Here is a 17,787-nt window from a genome sequence, read left to right on the forward strand (position 1 = left end):
AATTCAATTTCCACTAAAATTAAATTAAATTTCAGCGTTTAAAAAAAATTAATTTAAATAGAATTCAATTCAATTCAACTATTTTTTCTTAAAATTAATTCTTATCTAATTAGGTCTAATTAAAAATTCTATCTTATTAAAATTTTACTTAAAACATAAAATATTCAAAATATCTATTTGATCTATTTTTTTTTTTACTCATTCACTTTTAAAGTTTTCCACCTTCCAACAACACTTCTATTCTTTAAAATTGGCAATGGGTAGATTAGGGTAGGATTTTGACTATATCTTAACCCTATCCAGCAGGTTGAAAATTTCATTAAAACTCTACCCTACTCTACTCTATCCTACCTGCGAGTTAAGAATCTATCAACCTTACTCCTACTTGCACTTTAAAATTTTAAATCCTATCCTACCTTACTCTGCCTGCAGAAATATCAAATTTTTTCAAAGTATCTATAAAATTTTAAATGATCAATGATATATGATTTTTATTTTTGTTTTATTTTTATTTTATGTTAATTTTATAAATATACAAATGCTTTAAATTATTAAATTAACTAACTAGTTTAGTAGTTGTTCACTTATTGTAAGTCATTACATGAGGAAGGTTGTATGTTCAACTCTCACCTCTTTTATTACAGTCCTCCTACGCATACAAACTTTTTTGGCTTACAAATTCTACAAGTTAGGCCAAGTCCAACAAAAGCCACGCGCACCACACTCGAGCGTAAATACACGCGCGTGATGAGAGAACTATTGTCGATTTAGAATTTCACAAAATATAGGTTCGTTGTAAGCATAGTCTAAACCAACAAACAATCCTCTCAATCAAAGTTTGATTTTTCCAATTCAAAACATATAAACCGAGAGTCTTTCAACCTCGGGTCGTTCTCCCTAGGATGCAATCGAAGTGTTACGCTTTCGGTTGTGAGGGCAAATGGGTTTTGTAATCAAAGAACAAAAGATTAAAAGAACTAAGAAATCAAAGAACTAAGAAATGATTGGGAATTAATGCAAGTAGAGAGAAAACAAGATCAAAACTAGTGAAAATGCTACGCATAAAAAGCCTTGACTTGGGAATGAGAATCCAAGGAATCCTATCATCGTCATAACCACAACTATGACAATTATAATGAGTCAATCTCGCCTAGTTAACCCCTAACATTTTGAGGAGTAGGTCAAGCAAGCATAATTGACCTTAATCCATAAGTCCTAGCTAACTTACCAAACTAGTTGGTAAAAAGCTAGCGTCAATGGAAACAAGAGTCAACTAACTACCCAAGAATTACCACTAAATGTCGGACATTATGACTCTAGTATCCTAGGAACTTAAATCCCAAGCCAAAGTGTGAAAATCTACTCAAAACTCATAATTGGCATTTTCACAAACACCTTGTGGGTATAAAACCAAAACATAGAAAATTGCAAAGAAAAATAAAATCTATAACCCCAAAATATTCACAAGACCATCTATAAACAAGCAATCAAGCATATATAAGGCATAAAATATTAAATTCATCAATCAAAACTTCAAGATACCAAAATTGCATATATAAACAAAGTAACTTGAACCATAAGAACATAAAAGCAAAAGTAGTGAAATTCAAGGTTCAGAAAACCGGACCGGTCATCAAACCGCTCTAGTCACTGGTTTACTGGTTTATTGGTCCAACCGGTTCAACCGAAAAAACCGTTTTAGAATAGAATAATATATAAATTATAAATACACATCCTAAAATATAATTATAGTCTGATATAAATCTTAAAATATCTTCGAAATTTAAAACACTACATAAAATATCATCAACCAAATACATATCTTATCAAAATCCAAACTCAATCTGTTTTTCCAAGCTAAATCTGTTTTTCCCCTAAGGTTAGAAGAACCTTGTGACTGACTATCATTAGCACTACGGGAATTAGGATTAGCAGCATCATTCGGAAGTGGAGTATTGGCAGGCATGTTATTATTCACAAAAGCATTGTTATCAGCAGTTGCTTCTTGATTAATACTATCTTCCATAACTGAAATTAATAAAACATATATGAAATTAAAAAGTAAAAACAGCCACAAACCCACAACACAACACATCACAATGAACATACACAGAAATTGAATAGTTCACAGATGAAGTTCCAGCAATTGAAGAGTTCACAGAGCAAATTCATAGAAATTGAACAGTTCACAGATGAAGCAAAATAGAAGACCAGGCTGCTTAATTTTCAGATTATTAATTTCCTATGCTCAGCAGCAAACAGAAATTGAGCCAAGGATCAAACACAAATTGACAAACAAAATGAAATTGTGCAACAAACAGGAATTGAGCTGCAATATAGAAGACCAGGCTGCTTAATTTTCAGATTATTAATTTCCTATGCTCAGCAGCAAACAGAAATTGAGCCAAGGATCAAACACAAATTGACAAACAAAATGAAATTGTGCAACAAACAGGAAGTTAATTTTCATATTATAAATTTCATGCAAGGTTTCTACTTTCTACTGAGGAAGTTCATACTGCACATAGTATCAAATTCACAGCCACAGCCACAATTCACAGCCACAGTTCACAGTCCAGAGAGATTAAATTAATCAGCCACAGCCACAGTTCACACTTCACAGAGGAAGTTCACACTTCACAGAGTATCAATTTCATGCAAGGTTTCTACCGGGGTTGATGGAAGAACATGAGCAGAGGCGAAGAACAAACAAGATGAGCAGAGGACGAGTCACTGACCTGGGGTTGATGGAGGGCTACCGGTGCTGAGTGTTGACTGTTGAGGACCGCGCGATGGAGATGGAGGGCTACCGGTGTTGACTGCGTGCTGCGGTGCTGGTGTTGAGAAGATGAGCAGAGGATGGAGATGGAGGGCTACTGGGCAGGAACCAGGCGAAGGCGACGATGGAGATTTGAGGGTTACTGGGGCGGTCACCTGTTCGATCTAACCGGCCGGTTTTTGACCAGTTCGCCGGTTCTTAAACGATTTTTGTTTGGACGGTTTTTATATGAGGACTGGACCGTTTGTAGCGCCGGTTTGCAGTTAAACCGGTCGAACCAGCCGGTCCGGTCCGGTTTTCAGAACCTTGGTGAAATTAAAGAGGAAATTAAGAGAACTTACAAAAGATGAGCAAAATCCGAAATCAAAGCTTGTTATAAAATGCTACAATGAACCCTAATTAAAAATCCTAAGAGAGCTCTCCCTAATCTACACTACTCCTACTCCTACTATGTAAAACTATGAAAAATTATGTCTAAGTCTTAATGCCTTCATATGGCTTCAATTTTCCTTGATATAGCACTTCAAAACCAGCTTCAGCCTTCCAAAATTGGGCCAAAAGAGCCCTAAAATCGCGAGCCACGTGAATTTTTAATGAAGTCACGCGCAGGGACTTGTGCGTACACACAGGTGTGTGTACGCACACATGCTGATTTTCCTCCTGTGCGTACGCACAGGGTTGTGCATAGGCACACTTGCTGATTTCTGTACTTATGCGTGGGCACAGAGTTGTGCGCGGGCACAGGTGCTGATTTTGACCCTTGTGCGTGGGCACAGGAAGTGTGCGTGGGCACACTCTGAAATGCTTTTCTCCTTTGTTTTCTTCATGTTTTCTCTCAATTGCATGCTTCTCTTCCACTTTTAACAAGCCATTCATGCCTCTAGGACCTAAAATCACTCAACAAATATGTCATGGCATCGAACGGCATAAAAGTGGGATTAAAATGACTAATTTAAGCACAAAAACGCATGTTTTCACATTTAGGATCAATTTAGGGATCAAACACAAAAATATGCCATTTAAGTGAATAAGTGTGGTTTATGTGATAAAATCCATTCAAATTAAGTTAAAATATATTGTCAAATATGGACTCATCAATTCTCCCACACTTAAACAATAGCATGTCCTCATGCTAAACCAAACAAGGAGAAGGATCAAAGGGTAAACAACTTATTGAATGCAACTATTTTTATGCATGCACATATACTATATATTATATATATCTATCTATGCTATAGTGTCCTATGGTTTTAGTGAAAACAAACAAACAAATTTCCAAGCAAGAATATAGACATATGGGGCTAAGCAAAGAAATAATCCAGTGCAATCAAAATCTAAAGAATCGATTCAAGTTTCAAAATGAAGCAACTTGCAAGAATGCACGATAAGAGAGGTGTGAAAATATAGAATTGAGTAATTGAACCCTCACTAGGAGTGTATACACTCTCATCACTCGGTATTTAGGGTTTAATCACTCAAGTCTCCTCTAATCATGCTTTCAAGGATTTACTTTTCATCTAACAATCAACAACCATGTGATGCATGAATACAATTATCACGAGGACTTCATAGGGTTGTAATGGGACTAGAGTTAAGGTGGGATAGATATGGCTAAGTGGACTAAATTGAATCCTTGATTAGCTTAAGTATCCAACTTAACCTATATTAACCAAATAACAAAATATGCAACCTAATTAACTTTCCATTCCCTTTTTTTATACACATTCATGCATCTTTTTCATCCAAATCCACATATGCATTCCTTATTCATTTTTTTTTCTTTTTTTTTTTGGAATAACTTTTGTCCGATCTTATTTTTTCTCATTTCATTCATTTTTTTCTTTTTCTTTTTCTTTTTCTATGACAAATGCATATGGTTAAAGAAAATTGATACATGAATGTGCACCTATTTTCAAAATTTTTCTTTCAACGCATACCCAAAATATTTTTTTTTCTTTTCTACCAAAGTTCCTCCCAAAGATTCCCCCACACTTAAATGTAACACACTTCTAAACCTAAACCAATCAAGGATACAATCCAAGGTAAATTATGGTTTTTCGCTTAAGGTTGTGATGTGGTGATCTTAAAAACAATGGGGTAAGTAAGGCTCAAAAGGGGTTAACAATGGTAGATGTAAGGGTAAGGCTATATGAGTGAGTGATTTTAATTCAAAGATGGCCTCAATCATGTTCAATGCATTCAAACATCAATCATCAGAAATAAAGAATCAAGCAAAACCAAGATTACAATCATAGAAGAGATAAAAGCACACTATGAACAAAATTGTGGTTATAAATTGTAACCACTCAGTATAGGCTCAAAGACTCACAAAGTATTTGTTCTTTCCTCTTCTATGTTTCATAAAAATCATTCAAGCAAGTTTTAAAAGCAATTTTCTAAATCAATTCAATAGAACGCCCTAAAAATAAAATTCTTGGAAATCTTTGTTTTTTTTCACCAAAATTATTTCCTATATGTATATATGATGTGATGGATGCAATTTTTAAAATTTTTCTAGTTCTCTTTCTAATTTTCAACAACCAAAAACTAACGTGAACAATTAGGACAAAATTAAGCTAGATGCTATACTATTCACAACATCCAATCACAACTTCTATCTATGAAATATATACCATGCAAAAATGTAAAATGCAATAACTATGGATGAGCTAAGATGTATATATATATACTAGAAGAAAGTGCAATGCAACAATAAAAAATACTCCAAATATCTACAAGAAATATAGTAAAAAGAAAAAAAATAAAGTGCAAGGTATTCGGAAAAGAGAATTTACAACCCAAAATGACGAATCCTCCCCCACACTTAAGCGTCGCATGGTCCTCCGTGCATGAATACGATCCGGGGAGAATGTCTCTCAAGAGCTCCACCTTCGGTTGGTGGATGCGGGGCTTAGGTTGTGTGGAATTTGCCAAGTCCAATGCATTCTCGACATCTTCGTCTATGGTGTCCTTCTCCTCTCCTGGCTCCTTGCCTTCACATCTCATCCTCAAAAAGAATGAATAAAGTATAATTAGAAATCATAGAGCAAGTAGCACAAAAAGGTAAAGGATTATGTAAATAAGCATCTAATTGAGGAAGTTTGCATAGTGGTGTGATATGATGAAAATGGATTAGCCATGTGTGTATTCCAATTATGCGTGCAGTTGGAACACACACAACAGCCGTTTCAAAAGGCTTCCACACAATGAAAAAGGAGGTATGAGTTCCTCAATTAAATTGCCTAAGTTGCAAGAAATGAATAAGCATCAATTAAACACAACAAACTTAGGCAATTATATCAAAAGCGAATTGAAGTTAGGAAATATTAGATAGTGAAATTGTGCAAGTGAAAGCACAAGATTGATAAAATAGTACAATAAATAATAACCAATTCAATGATAAAGAGACCCTACTTATTCATCCTTAGGAATAATGTAATAATCACATGTAGAAGGTGCTTGTTACAAAAAGTGACAAGTCTTGATAAAAATCAAGTCAAGTCAACTCAAACAAATGCAAAGCATCAACAAGGAACAAATACCCCGTTATGTGATTATATTGATTTAAAACCCATGATGAACAAGAAATTGAATTCAATTCACTAAATTCAATATGCACTTGTTAAAAATTCCACCAAAAAGAAGTCAAATGTCACTTTTCATCTCAAATTGGTGCTAGCAACTCAAAGCATTTAAACAAGTACATTATTGAAATTCCAATCCAAAATAACATCATAATCATTAAAAAATGCACAATTCTTAATTAGAATGCCAAACAAGGATATAGTTTAACACATATGGTCATGACAACATATGAATCAAACTCAAGATTTGTTCAGACAATATGTCAAACACATGGAGTGCAGTGCACATGTTCATCAACTCAAGCAAAAATTCAAGCATCAACAACCCATAACTAAAAAATTGAACACTTGTAATTATTAACAAACAAACCATTAAGCAAAACATAAGCTAGATGACTAAATTCAAATAAGGAAAAACAAAAATTAAGCAAGCAACTAAACATAACAAAGAAGATTAAATCAAGAAAATTGAAAAGTTGAAGGATGAAAAAGAAAAAGATAAGTAACATTGGCACTTGTGTTAGCCACTGCGAGGCTCACGACGGTAGAGCTTCACTGGAGAAGAGAAGAAAGAAAGAAGAAAAAGAAAGAAGGAATGATAAACCACTATTTTATGGTTTATCTTGTGCTCAATTGAGTGGTTTTTATCAACTCTTTACCCGCTTATTCATACTATTTGCATGAGTTTACGTTTTCCTTCCTGATTTTGTGCTATGATTGAAAACATGCTTCTTTGGTCTTAATTTTGATATATTTAATCTTCTCTTATTACCATTAGATGCCTTGATATGTGTGTTAAGTGTTTTCAGAGATTACAGGGCAGGAATGACTTGGAGGATGGAAAGGAAGCATGCAAAAGTAGAAGGAATACAAGAAGTTGGAGAAATTGCTAAGCTGTCCAGCCTGACCTCTTCGCACTCAAACGGCTATAACTTTAGCTACAGAGGTCCAAACGACGCGGTTTCAGTTGCGTTGGAAAGCTAACGTCCGGGGATTCGATTTGATATATAATTTGCCATAGCTGCCCTAACACCAGGCAACGCGAACGCGTGGATCACGCGGACGCGTGACCTGGCAGGAAAGCAATCCACGCGGCCACGTGGACGACGCCTCCGCGTCACTTGCCCGCGATCTGAACGTAACAGAAATCGCAGGAAGCAATTTCTGGGCTGCTTTTGACCCAGTTTTCAGCCCAGAACACACAGATTAGAGGCTATAAAGTGGGGGAATGCATCCATTAAAAGAGAGCTCGCCAATTTAGTTACTTTTCCATGATTTAGATATAGTTTTGAGAGAAGTTCTCTCCTCTCTCTCTCGTAGGATTTAGGACTTCTCTTAGGTTTAGGAGTAACTCTCAATCCCAGGTTCTTTATTTTTATTTATTCTTCTAATTTAGTTTATGAACTCTTCATGTTAGATTATAATTTCCCTTATTAATGTTATTTGAGGTATTTCAATTTATGATTGCTTTCTTTAATTTATGTTATTGTTGCTTTACATCTGAAGGCATTTTTATTCCAACAAATTTACTTTTTCCCCTTTTGGTTTTGGTTAAGAAATCAGTAACTCAGAAGTTACCTTATCTCAACATAATCGACAACTGTTATCTTTGCTAGTTAAACTGAACTTCAATAATCCCAACCTTTTCTTAGGAAATAAATAGGATTCGAAGATCAAACTAATTAGTCCCTTGACTTTCCTTTGCTTTAGTAAAGGTTGAATAAGTGGAATTAAGATTCAACTTTCATTATTATTGATAAGAATAACTAAGTATGGACTTCCAATTTCTCATATCTTGCCAAAAGTTTGTTTTACAGTTATTCATTTATTTTAATTGCCATTTAATTTACTCGCCATTAAGTTATTTGTTCCTCATTCTTGAAACCCCAAATCTACAATTTTCATAACCAATAATAAGAACATACTTCCCTGCAGTTTCTTGAGAAGACGACCCGAGGTTTAAATACTTCGGTTAACAATTTATTTAGGGGTTTGTTACTTGTGACAACCCAAACGTTTGTATGAAAGGACTTTTGTTGGTTTAGAAACTATACTTGCAACGAGGATTTATCTGCAAATTTCTAGACCACGCAAAAGTTCTCTCGTCAAAATGGCACCGTTGCCGGGAAACTGCTAACGTGTGCCTTATTATTGGTTATTGTACATATTTTTCCTTTACTTGTTTATTTATTTCTGTTTTCCCTTTTTAATTTTCTTGTAACTACCAACAAGCCCCATCCCGTGCCTATAGACCATCCTCTTAACATAACCTCGAACCACCACACTCACAAGCTTCTCTTCACCATTCGCCACCGTATGATCCTTTCCTACCCCAGTTCCAATCCAATCACCCCCAAGCACCACCACTTCCCTATGTTTCATGTCCAAGTCCATCACCCCGAGAATCAGAGGTTCGCCTCAAGGCAACAGTAAATAAACTTCAAACAACCATTCGACAACTGGAGTAAGCAGTAATTCAATTAGCTTCTAGATGCGCGAACATTCAAGGATCAACCACAGCCCCATGTGGACAATCTAATGAAGAGCGTAGCATGAAGGAGACACTAGAAACTCCAGTGGACAAGACAGAGCATGAATTCGTACTAGAACAAGTAGAAGAAGCTGTCATTGTACAAGAAGAAGAGTTGGTTGAAGATATAGGAGACGCTGAACCTCCATGGGAATCCAGAGTTGAGGAGAACTCCGTCAAGGACGTTACAGTTAATGCTAAGGAGGATAGCGCACAATCCCCAAGGCAAGTCATTTATGAAGAATCAGACGGAATAATCCAAGAAGCAAATTCTCTTGATGATGATAGTCACAAGTCAAGTTCTCTTAGTAATGAACTTGCATCTGCAAGTGAGTTCTCTGAGATCGACGAATCTTCCCCAAATGAATACGAGGATGATGCAGAGGTAGATTTCTCTCAACCTCCAATCTTTGACTCAAATGATGAGGAAGACATAGAAGACTTTGACCAGGGAGATGATGCATTTGAAGATCCTTGCAAAGAAGTGGAGGAATTCTCAGAAGATTACCTGGGAGTAGAACTTACAGAACCACTGGAAACACTTATCCCAAGGCCATTACCACCTAATACAAGCTTCAAGTGGGTACAATCCTTAACTTTTAACTTTACTTATTCACTTGAATATGGTTTAATTGAAACAAATGGCCAGCTTAGAGCTCTATGTGGCTTTAAGAGTAAGAGGGAAATGGCTCGTGCTCAGAGCTGGTACACAAGGTTCAATAAGGTTCCACGCTTCAACTCGAAGTGCACAGATTGGCATCAAAATCAATCGAATGGATCTCGGAAAACGTTTGGTTACCATGGTGAGAATTTACTTTTTAAACCGCCCGGATGGAAACATGGAGATCAAGACGGAGGCGGATTTAAAAACAAGGCTTGGGATCCTAGAATCTATTTTGACATTCGTCACCCCAGGAGCCTGAAAATCTGTTTGAAGCTGCTCAGAAGCTTTACATGCCTAGTTTGGGACCCCGAAGGCTATTGGCATTCCAAGCATTGGTGGAGATTTCTGGATGAATTTAAACACAAGCCACCATAACAGGAAGCTCTTCCAATGTCCAACTTAAGGACTTTAACTAAAAGTGCTAGGTGGGAGACAACCCACCATGGTATGATCGTTCCTTTTGCAATTTTAATTTTATTTAGTTTTGTTTGTTTTTGAATTTTATAATATTGAACCTGGAACTTTGCATCGCATTCATATTAATCATTGCATTCTGCATACTGCATATAAAAAAAAGGGAAGCACGCATGCGACGCGGCAGCGTCGCTGACGCGTCCGCGTCACCAGTGCAATGGGAAGAAAAGAAAACGAACAGAAAGTCACGCGAGAGCGTGGCTGGAGGCGTGCCAATGGCACAAATCGTCCCACGCGACCGCGTCATATGGGAATAATGGCCTCCCACGCGACTGCGTGCCCCACGCGGCCGCGTGACCAGGATTTCGACGTAATAATGGTGCACAGCTGAAAGTTGTGCTAGAGTGGTGCTAGACTGGCGCTGGACGCGCAGTCCATCTCACGCGACCGCGTGACCCACGTGACCGCGTCATATTCCTTTAAAGCCCACTCACGCGATCGCATGCCCCATGCGATCGCGTCACTTAAAATTTGGCACTAATATGATTTTGAACAGAGAGTTGTGCGGGCGCGAGGCTGCCCTCGCGCCAGTAGTATAAACTGTGTCACGTGACCGCGTGACCGACGCGACCGCATGACTGACGCGACCGCGTGACCGACGCGACCGCGTCAATCAGTTTAAGCGCAATCCGCGCGACCGCGTGCCCCATGTGACCACGTCGATTGCACCCCACAGCTTATCCTAATTTGCCAAATATCTTATCTTTTCTCCATCAATCCTAATTTCTTCTATCTTTTCTTCTTTCTTCTTTCTCTCTTACTTTATTTCTTTCCATTCTCATTCTTCTTCTCTTTTATTTTATTTTATTTAATTTATTTGCATACTTTCATTCATTGCATTTTAATTTAGTGCATATTTTTCTTTTCTTTTCTACATTTATTATTTTTCCTTTGGTGTTGATTTTTTTATTTAACTGTTGCAACTTTTCTGGTATTATTTGGTGCTTAGTGACTTGTTTACACTGTTGGGTAATATTAAATCAATGCTATTCTTTTATGATATTTGTATTCCTTTTTGCATTGACATGAGCTTATACTGTCTTTCATTACCTACACTCTCCTCCCCTATGTTTCAAATCTTGCACCACTGGTATGCCATGGCTTCTTTTGTTTTCTCACTTACATGTTGAAGCTTCCATGTAACTGAGACCCTTATCATTTTGGCATTAACCCACCCATACTTCATTTATTTTTTATCTTTATTTTTGGGTAACTTTTCTTCCCTTTTTCTTTCAGGATGGCCACCCGGAAGGAAACTGGAAGATGTTTACATGGGGAGACACAGCAAGTCAATCTGCACAATCTATAGAGAAAGGCATCAGTTGGAGCAGCCCGTCCACTTGTATATCTTAGCATGCACCGAGGACGGTGCAATCTTTAAGTGTGGGGAGGTCGATACCGATCTCCATGGGTTAGTCACTCTTCTATCTCAACACCATTGTTTTATTTTCTTTTCATTATTGCATTTGCATATTTAATTGCATGTTTATTTGATTTTATGCATTTAGCCACTGCTTGGTTAAAATAATAAGTTTCTTTTTAAAATCCCATTTTTGAAAATTTTCACTAATTTAAATCAATTATTAAAATTTTTTGTGATAAAACTTGTTTGAAGTTGTATTTGGAACATGGTTTTTGAGCCAAAGAACACACAACCTGTGAGATTTTGAGCTTATTTATATGGTTACATTATTTAACCATAAATATTTTATTCCTGTGTGTTTCCTTCTCTATGATTGTAATCTATATTTTATCCCAATCTATATGTCCATTATTTAGTATATTTACATGCTTGCACATGATTGAGGCCATTGTTTGATTTTAGCTCACTTATCCCAAATAAGTCTACCCTTTAAATCACCCTTATCAGCCACTTTGAGCCTTTTTAATCCCCATTTGTTCTGTATTTTACCACATCAGCCTTAAAGCAGAAAAACAATTAAATATCCCAATTGAATCTTTGGTTAGCTTACGATAGGGATTGTGTAACAATTAAGTGTGGGGAAACTGTGGGAACATGGGTTAATAAGGGAATGTACCATGTTTCTAATTTATTTGAATATTGGGAATTTGGGAACCTACTCATGAAAAACCAAAATAGAAAAATAATAGAAAATCCATGTGCATTGATAAGTTATGTTTATTTCTCTAAAAAAAAAAAAAAGAAAAAGAGAAAAAGAAAAAAAAATTATATATATATATATAAATAAATAAATAAAAAGGACAAAATTACCCAATGCTAAGTTAATGAAAATATCAATGCACATGTGACAAAAGTAAAGAAATATCAAAAATTTGGTACATGAGTATGAGAATTATACAAAAGTGGGAATTATGGGTAGCTAGGCATGAATTTAAAAGTATATAGAGTATATGTATATTAGGTGAGAGCTTAGGTTAATTGAAGATTCACTTTACTAGCTCACTTAGCCTTATATATACCCTTACCTTTACCTCAGCCCCATTACAACCCTGAAAAGACCTCATGATATTTGCATTGGTATGCTAAATATTTGTTGATTGGTTAGATGAAGAACAAGGTTTAGAAAGCATGACTAGGAAAGAATAGAGTGATTGACCCTAGACACTTGAGAGTTAGAGTGATATACACTACCAGTGAGGGTTCAATGCTTGATTCTGTGTTCCCTGCTTTCATGAGCTCTCTTCTTACAAGTTGACTTGCTTTTTATTGTACGATTTGAATTAGTGGAATTTGAATTATTTTTGTCTTGAAAGATTTATTTATTTTTAACCAAGTAGGTAGAAACATTTTTGCATGTAGTTACATTCATAGGTTGCATTTCATACATTATATCATTCCTCTTCATCTTTATAGCTTCTCTTGAGCTTAGCATGAGGACATGCTAATGTTTAAGTGTGGGGAGGTTGATAAACCACTATTTTATGGTTTATCTTGTGCTCAATTGAGTGGTTTTTATCAACTCTTTACCCGCTTATTCATACTATTTGCATGAGTTTACGTTTTCCTTCCTGATTTTGTGCTATGATTGAAAACATGCTTCTTTGGTCTTAATTTTGATATATTTAATCTTCTCTTATTACCGTTAGATGCCTTGATATGTGTGTTAAGTGTTTTCAGAGATTACAGGGCAGGAATGGCTTGGAGGATGGAAAGGAAGCATGCAAAAATGGAAGGAATACAAGAAGTTGGAGAAATTGCTAAGCTGTCCAGCCTGACCTCTTCGCACTCAAACGGCTATAACTTTAGCTACAGAAGTCCAAACGACGCGGTTTTAGTTGCATTGGAAAGCTAACATCCGGGGATTCGATTTGATATATAATTTGCCATAGCTTCCATGACGCCAGGCAACGCGAACGTGTGGATCACGCAGACGCGTGACCTGGCAGGAAAGCAATCCACGCGGCCGCATGGACGACGCCTCCGCGTCACTTGCCCGCGATCTAAACGTAACAGAAATTGCAGGGAGTGATTTCTGGGCTGCTTTTGACCCAGTTTTCAGCCCAGAACACACAGATTAGAGGCTATAAAGTGGGGGAATGCATCCATTAAAAGAGAGCTCGCCAATTTAGTTACTTTTCCATGATTTAGATCTAGTTTTGAGAGAGGATCTCTCCTCTCTCTCTCATAGGATTTAGGACTTCTCTTAGGTTTAGGAGTAACTCTCAATCCCAGGTTCTTTATTTTTATTTATTCTTCCAATTTAGTTTATGAACTCTTCATGTTAGATTATAATTTCCCTTATTAATGTTATTTGAGGTATTTCAATTTATTATTGCTTTCTTTAATTTATGTTATTGTTGCTTTACATTTGAAGGCATTTTTATTCCAGCAAATTTATTTTTTCCCCTTTTGGTTTTGGTTAAGAAATCAGTAACTCAGAAGTTACCTTATCTCAACATAATCGATAACTGTTATCTTTGCTAATTAAACTGAACTTCAATAATCCCAACCTTTTCTTAGGAAATAAATAGGATTCGAAGATCAAACTAATTAGTCCCTTGACTTTTCTTTGCTTTAGTAAAGGTTGACTAAGTGGAATTAAGATTCAACTTTCATTATTATTGATAAGAATAACTAAGTCTGGACTTCCAATTTCTCATATCTTGCCAAAAGTTTGTTTTACAGTTATTCATTTATTTTAATTGCCATTTAATTTACTCGCCATTAAGTTACTTGTTCCTCATTCTTGAAACCCCAAATCTACAATTTTCATAACCAATAATAAGAACATACTTCACTGCAGTTTCTTGAGAAGACGACCCGAGGTTTGAATACTTCGGTTAACAATTTATTTAGGGGTTTGTTACTTGTGACAACCAAAACGTTTGTATGAAAGGACTTTTGTTGGTTTAGAAACTATACTTGCAACGAAGATTTATCTGCAAATTTCTAGACCTCGCAAAATTTCTCTCGTCAAGGAAGAAGAAATAAAAGAAAGAAGAAAGAAAAGAAGAAGAAAAGAGAAGAAATAGAGAGAGCGAGAGAGGGGTAGTGGTGGTGGTGGTGGCTCCGGCGGTGGCGGCGTTGGTCGCCAGAGGGATGGGGCGGGGCTTGGCTGGGGTAGGGGGTGAAGAAAGAAGAAAGAAAGGGGATGGGAAGTGTAGGCGAAACAGGGCACCCTTCTTGATTAATGCTCAGAGCGTGACCTGTGCGTACGCACAAGTAAGTGTGCGCATGCACAGTAGCAAAAATTGGGGGCGTTCATGCGCACAGGACGTGCGAACGCTCCTGGCAGAAAGGGTGTCAATACGTGTGTGTACACACAGGGTTGTGTGCACGCACATAACACTTTTTTTTATAGGAACAGGGTAAAAGGACATGTGTGCGTACACACAGGTGTTGTGCGTACGCACAAGAGCAAAAAAAAAATTTTGGGGTCCGCGCGCACAACTTGTGCGAATGCTCCCAACAGAAGGGGTTCCGAGACCTGTGCGTACACACAGGTCTGTGCGCACTCACAGATGTCAAAATCTGGGGGAAGTGTGCATGGGCACAGGTGTGTGCATACGCACACTGCCCTGTTTTTGCAAAATTTTTAATGCCTCTAAGGCACCAAAATGACTTCCAAAATAGTTTTTTCAAGCCCCAAATCATTTTAAAACCCCCAAAACATATTATTCCACTAAGATTACCTAATAAACATAAAAATGCAACTAAATAAATCCTAGAATCTAATCAAACTAAGCTAACTAAAAAGAACAAATTCAATAACCAAAAGCTAAAAGAAGAGAAAAGTTAGAAGGATGTTACCATGGTGGGGTGTCTCCCACCTAACACTTTGGTTTAAAGTCCTCAAGTTGGACTTTTGGGTTGAAGATCACATCAAGGAGGCTTGTGCTTCCATCCATCCTTGAGTTGCCAACCTTGCTTGCTCTTCAAAAGTCCTCCGAGATTCCGAACGAAGTACATTAAGCTCTCAAGCAACCTCAAGCAGGAAATTGGGATCCAAAATTATTGGTTGTAAAGATGTATGCCCGGATCCCACACTTTGGTTTTTCTATCATCCTCTTGTTGACTTTCACTTGTACCCTTGGATGAACAACCTCTCCAAGCACCTTTTGAGCACCCAATGAGATCTTGGAATCCTTCCAAGTGGACCTTGCACCATTTATGCCTTGAATTCTTTTGGTAACCAATACCCATTCCTTCACCATTTAACACTCCAAGAAGCACCTTAAGTTGGTGGTCTGTTCCCAAGAGAGTATATTGGTATAGGCCTATGAAGCTTATGGAGGAAATTGTTACCCATTCAAATTGCCCTTGGGTTGGAGTCATCCTGTTAAACTCTTGTATGAAAGCTTCCACTTCTTGGTTAACTACCTCTTCCTCACCACTCTTTTCTAACTCTTCCCTTTCTCTCTCAAACTCAAAAGTGGGAGGCTCCTCAAGATCATTGAAGGGGTTGACCAAGGTGGACAAAAAATCGTTGATGATGGAATCCACTTCTTGACCAAACTCCCTCAAGTCTTCATTCACCTCTTCCGGTGTTACCTTTCTCCTCTTGTTGTAATTCTTGTCCTAACTCTTCTTCCTTCCCTTGAGACTCCATGTTCTCCTCCTCTCTACACTCCTTACTCGATCCTCCACCTTCTTCAAGGGGGATGTCTTGAGTGGTTGATGAGCGGATAATTTATACGCTTTTTGGCATTGTTTTTAGTATGTTTTTAGTAGGATCTAGTTACTTTTAGGGATGTTTTTATTAGTTTTTATGTTAAATTCACATTTCTAGACTTTACTATGAGTTTGTGTGTTTTTTTGTGATTTCAGGTATTTTCCGGCTGAAATTGAGGGACTTGAGCAAAAATCAGATTCAGAGGTTGAAGAAGGACTGCTGATACTATTGGATTCTGGCCTCCCTGAACTCAAAGTGGATTTTCTGGAGCTACAGAACTCAAAATGGCGCGCTTCCAATTGCGTTGGAAATTAGACATCCAGGGCTTTCCAGAAATATATAATAGTCCATACTTTGGCCGAGTTTTGATGACGCAAAAGGGCGTTGAACGCCAGTTCTACGCTGCAGTCTGGAGTTAAACGCCAGAAACACGTCACGAACCAGAGTTAAATGCCAGAAACACGTTACAAACTGGCGTTCAACTCCAAGAATGACCTCTCCACGTGTAAACTTCAAGCTCAGCCCAAGCACACACCAAGTGGGCCCCGGAAGTGGATTTATGCATCAATTACTTACTTCTGTAAACCCTAGTAACTAGTTTAGTATAAATAGGACTTTTTACTATTGTATTAGACATCTTTGGAAGATCCTGGATTGTATTTTTGATCCTGTGATCACGTTTGGAGGGCTGGCCATTCGGCCATGCCTGAACCTTTCACTTATGTATTTTTCAACGGTAGAGTTTCTGCACTCCATAGATTAAGGTGCGGAGCTCTGCTGTTCCTCATGATTTAATGCAAAGTACTACTATTTTCTATTCAATTCAACTTATTTCGCTTTTAAGATATCCATTCGCACCCAAGAACATGATGAATGTGATGATTATGTGACGCTCATCATCATTCTCACTTATGAACGCGTGCCTGACAAACACTTCTGTTCTACATGCAACCAAGCTAGAATGAGTATCTCTTAGATATCTAATACAGGGGACTGAGTCTGAATTATTAGTATCTTCGTGGTATAATTTAGAACCCATGGATGGCCATTCCTGAGATCCGGAAAGTCTAAACCTTGTCTGTTGTATTTCGAGTAGGATCTGGGAAGGGATGGCTGTGACCAACTTTAAACTCGCGAGTGCTGGGCGTAGTGACAGACGCAAAAGGATAGTAAATCCTATTCCAGTATGATCGAGAACCTCCAGATGATTAGCCATGCCATGACAGAGCATTTGGACCATTTTCACAGAGAGGATGGGATGTAGCCATTGACAACGGTGATGCCTGGTGCACGAATTATGAATCACACTTTTCACAACTCGTACCACTGATTTCGAGTTCTGTAGCTCCAGAAAATTCACTTTGAGTGTAGGGAGGTCAGAATCCAACAGCATCAGTAGTCCTTTTTCAGCCTGAATCAGATTTTTGCTCAGCTCCTTCAATTTCAGCCAGAAAAATACCTGAAATTACAGAAAAAACACAACTCATAGTAAAGTCCAGAAATATGAATTTTTCCTAAAAACTAATGAAAATAGACTAAAAACTAACTAAAACATACCCAAAACTATATGAAATTATCCCCGAAAAGCGTATAAAATATCCGCTCATCAATGCCCTTACAGAAAGCTTGCCATGGAAAGGAGTAAGACTGATTGGATGAAG

The sequence above is a fragment of the Arachis ipaensis genome, chromosome B07 (genome assembly GCF_000816755.2).
Source record: "Arachis ipaensis cultivar K30076 chromosome B07, Araip1.1, whole genome shotgun sequence".
Taxonomy (NCBI): domain Eukaryota; kingdom Viridiplantae; phylum Streptophyta; class Magnoliopsida; order Fabales; family Fabaceae; genus Arachis; species Arachis ipaensis.